The sequence below is a fragment of the Bactrocera latifrons genome, unplaced genomic scaffold, assembly GCF_001853355.1.
Source record: "Bactrocera latifrons isolate USDA-ARS-PBARC rearing strain unplaced genomic scaffold, ASM185335v1 scaffold_113, whole genome shotgun sequence".
Taxonomy (NCBI): domain Eukaryota; kingdom Metazoa; phylum Arthropoda; class Insecta; order Diptera; family Tephritidae; genus Bactrocera; species Bactrocera latifrons.
The window spans coordinates 31426-36418 of NW_017534553.1; the positions used below are offsets into that span (position 1 = coordinate 31426).

Here is a 4993-nt window from a genome sequence, read left to right on the forward strand (position 1 = left end):
AACTTACGAGTGCAGCGAAAACCTACCGAAAAGACAGATAATTTCAAAAATTCTATTATAATATATGTATAAAATAAATAACAATCGAACTCACCTTGGACCCCATTGTTTCTAACTAAATTAGCTGCTTTGATAGATTTGTGTGAAATGTGATTAGTTTGCTGTTAACCAGCGCTTTTATACCAAATTTTAAATTTTTCTTTCACATTATCTTTCGGTCATTGCTGCAGCATTTTCTAACTGCCGCACCAATGCACTTCAGACCGCTGACCTTGAAATAATTTGGTAACACTTGTTTCCAGTCATTTTGCGATTGTGATATTAGAGGCTGTTTCTTGCTAATTTTKGGTTGCTGAAACCAGACATGACGTTAACATTTCCTAATGTGTGATTGCTTTGTGTTGCACTCAASGGGTGTAGGGTATGAATCACCACCATTAACTAAAAAGACCAAAGCTKTACGTGAAGAAAATTTGTTGAACTTAAATATATGTAATCAGAACACCTCATAAATTCCACAGATCTCTTAACACATTCGTCGCACATTTTTCTTTCAGATTTGTTGAGTTGGGTAATTAATTATTAGTAATGTAACGCCTTTAGACCTAATGTACATAATTTACGAACTAACGATTTGCAACATTGTTTCTGTTACTTATGCGGCGTTGAACGTTGMTTTTGTATTATGATTTCGATAAGACAAAGTTCTAGTCTACATTCTCATTGAAGTAGACAAAATCTTACCTATTATAAAGTGATATTTCTACCAATTTCTCCTCTCATTTTCCTTTATTGACAACTAAGGAAGTGCTAAATTTGGGTGACTCCGAAAACTTCAGACTCCAAGATATCAGTTTCATTATACGATAATGAATGATAACTCAAAGCGAAAATTATACTAAATTATCCTCAATCGATTATATGTATCTATTTTAGTCAATACCACATACTAATAATATGCCATATTCTAATTAAGTACTTTCTGGGGTTCATTAAGTGGTGGAGGATGGAGCCATGTGTGGAAGTCAAGTTACATAGATAATGATGTTTGGGAACAKAAGGATGTTTGTAACGTTTCTGAATCGGATTTGACAACTCAACTCAAGGTCGCAGTTGTCTTTAGATCTTCCTTTTTACCATCAACAAAGTACATTAAGCTTACSATGATGTTTCAGACACCTAAAAGGATACGTCAAAGGGAATATAAAATGTAAATATAAATGATGATTAACTGTGTCCGTTTTTCAGTCCATCGAACTAGTTGGCAAGGTGTCATTGTCCAGTTGGTTGATGTCCTCGTAAGAGGCTGACATCACCGCGGTCCAAGCTGTGCCATGGAAAGGGCAAGGACTGAAACGAGCAGGTCCTTATGGAATTAACAAAAGTGGCTATATAAARRAGCGCCGAGTCCCTGGCATTAACCCCGGTGGATGCCAAAATCCGCATCAAAGGGAAGTTCTTCAACAAATCGGTAATTCAATACCCAGAAAGGACGAAAAGCTGCCCTGCAAAGGTGTTGAAATCATGCTCGGCGACTTTAACGCCAGGGTGGGCAAAGAAGGTATCTTTGGCACTACGGTCGGTAGATTCAGCCTCCACGACGAAACATCCCCAAATGGGTTGAGGCTGATCGACTTCGCCGGGGCCCGAAATATGGTAATCTGTAGTACTAGAYTCCAGCATAAGAAGATTCATCAGGCTACCTGGCTGTATCCAAAAGCCACCAATCAGGTCGATCATGTTATGATATGTGGATTTAGATTATGGAYGGGTTAGATTATTGCAGCGACGATACGCATCCATCTTTGTGCAGAAAAAAGCTCACCAWAAGAAACATAAGGAAGGTTCGAAGGTTCGAAGAAGCTGCAATCAGCAATATGGACSTTGAGCAATACCAAAAGTTTGTCAGGTTCGAGGAGGACCACTCCGAGCCGTWCGATACCAAACGAGGTKTCAGACAAGGCGATTCCCTATCGGTAGCGGATCTAGTTCGATTTCCCCCATTAATTAATAAGAAGAACATTATGTGTTAAATTTCGTTGATATCGCGTAAGTAGATTTTTATTCTTGAAGGTGAAATTAATACTACAGTAATCATGCGATGCTGCCTCAACAGGTTACAGAAATTTCACTATTTCAATTTTTAACTAAACCAGCATACGGTCATCAACAAAGCTCCGACAAAATCAGATAAGCAAAATTTTGGTTTTATATGATAAAGCATCAGAGGTTCAGGTTTGTTCCATTGCTCCCTAACAAGAGTTCTTCTGTGTTATTCTACTCCTTTCACGCGGYATTATCCAAAGAGCATATAATCAGTACTTTGCATAAGTGTTAAGCAATTTACACCAATACAAATTCTATGCTTCTCACTATAAATATTTCTGATAAAAGGTGTTTGACTACCTAGAGAACTATGAATTCTTAAAATAATAYCCATTTTCTGTACTTAAGCAAAATGTCTGAGCACACTCTCGATGGCGACTTTGCCGGAAGCTTGCGTCACCCACAATACGAACTCAACACAACTGCGCTTTATGCTCAAGAGTGGGGTATATTCCTTTTGTAGCACCTCTTAAGCACCTAAATGAGCAAAGTTTTCTAAAGATATTAATCGTAGACTATGTTTCCACCTTTTGTTGAAAGAAAACAAGCCACACAAATAGGCGTTTGTGTATAGATTGTTGTGCATGTTCAGAAAGAAAACATTTGAAATAAAACAAAAACAATAAAAACCAAAGCTAAAAAGTAACAATGCCACAACAACAGTGGCTTTGTATTGCGTAAGAGAAAAGAAATCATATACTAAGTGCCGAAGGGAGGAGGAAAGTTTACAGTATAATGTTAGTTGTACTTTCCACCGTTTTCTTACGACTTACTTTTTCGCCACATTTAGGCCCACCTCCAGTGGCATAGGACGCATAAGACTTCGATTTMMAGGAAACATCATTTTATTTTTACCTTTTTTCTTTCACTTTATTTTCATTTCTTATTTTAACATACTTTTGTGTTTGCCTTTACTCCCACCGCCCAATACCCACTCCAAAATCTTGGAAGCTAAATCTCTGTGCTTTTATTTTTAAATGTAAGCCGATAAAAACAATCGAACTCAAACATTAAATTTGGTTGGCAGGCGGTTTACACACTCTCTTCTGAGAGGATTTACACGTTGTCTACGTGGGTGTACACATGTGTGCATAAATCGTGCAGATGGAATGGGAGGGCGTAATAGGAACGTGCCCGTGTGTAGGAGTACATATACTCTTATGTATGCTTTTGGAGCAAATAAAGCCATTAATGCGAAAAAGTATTTTAAATGATTTGGCGTTCCTTAGAAATGAAGTCGTTGGCGTGGCGTGTGGTTCCCTTATTTCGCGAACGATTTATAGACTTTCTGAGAAAAACATGCTGCGAGAGATAATACAGATTTGGCAAATTTCGTTCGTGGACTGAAAAATATTCCTATAGAAACTCATCTAATGTGTTTTAGTGGAATCCAATATATTCTAGTGGAATTAAGGGAGGCCTTTAACCGGGTTTTTCCTACTCGGCGTATTAAAGTATGCTAAAATAATATTTTTACACAATTTTATTAAGATAGTCCAAACAATTTCCGATATATTAGGTTGTCAAATACCTCCTTCCGCCATTTACAGCGCTACAGAGCTCGTATATAGCAATACTATATATCTTTGAAAGATTTTGAGATAACACACAAAACGACGCTATGCATGAATAGTTTGAATATTGCGTTCAACAGTTATGGACGTGTAATCATGGAGTTCACTAACACCTTAATTCGCGCTATTTTAAAGTTTTCCTTCGTTAAAGGCAAATCCACTAGAGAAACGTKCCGTGAGATTAATGGTGTTTKRGGGGCTKGTACTCTATMACTTCGAMCTGMGGAGGAATGGTTTCGACGATTCAGAGCGGGTGAAAACGACATCATGGATAAGCCAGCCAGTGGAAGACCTGTGACGACGCACACCGATCAAATCWTKGAAAACATTGAGTTAGACCGGCATGTGGCACCTCTTGACATCGGCYAAAAGATGGAAGTTAGTCACCAAATCATCTGCAGAAGGCTGGATACACAAGAAAGCTTTATGTTTGGGTGCCACATGTTTCGATGCAAAAAAACCTTCTRGACCGAATCAACGTCTGCGATATGCTGCTGAAACGGAACGAACTCGACCTTTTTTTTAAGCTTATGGAGACTGGCGAAGAAAAATGGATTACATATGACAATATCAAGTGAAAACGGTAAGGCCGGTGAATTGTTYTAAACAGTGGCCAAGCCAAGAATGACGGTCAGGAAGGGTTTGTTGTGTGTTTGGTAGGATTTGAAGGGAACATCCACTATGAGCTGCTCCCATATGGCCAGAYGCTTAATTCTACTATCTCCTGCGAACAACTGGACCGGTCAATTGAACATATAACAGGTCAATTGAAAAGTCTCCGGCCTGAAACATAAATGTCGCTACTATAATGAAATCCGTACGATTTTTAGTTAGGACTAACCTTAAAGAGGCGAGTATATATTATACATTTGACTGCTGTCGGATAATTAGCTTATGAAGTATTGTGAAAAAATGAATAACAAGGAGTGTCTCGTGTTGATAACATATTGCTTTTCAAAGGGACAAAATAAAGTTGGTGAAATCAAACCAGAGTACAGTGACATCATATTTTTTTTGTTAACTTTTAAGTAAGTTTATTAATGTCAGATCAATTTTCAACAAGTATTTTAATTTCGATTATAATAATATAATAATTTTACATAAAAACAAGCAGCATCTTTCACAAAGTTGTACAGAAAAATCATCTAATGATCACCATGTCCRCCGAAATCGTGTCCACCATGATGATGAACCGCAACACCATGTTCTTGTTTGATGGAAAAGCCACTAGAATGACCATGACCGTGACCGTGATCATGACCATGTCCGTAACCATGTCCATAATCATGACCGTGGCCAGCATCCCCACTATC

The 4993-nt window shown here is 38.0% G+C and overlaps 1 protein-coding gene across 1 annotated transcript in view; it reads right to left on the reverse strand.

The window, feature by feature from the left end:
- Positions 1-4993, reverse strand: part of LOC108974836 (histidine-rich membrane protein KE4 homolog 2-like) — a 13676-nt gene that overhangs the window by 4808 nt on the left and 3875 nt on the right. The gene's annotated exons all lie outside the window — the stretch shown is intronic.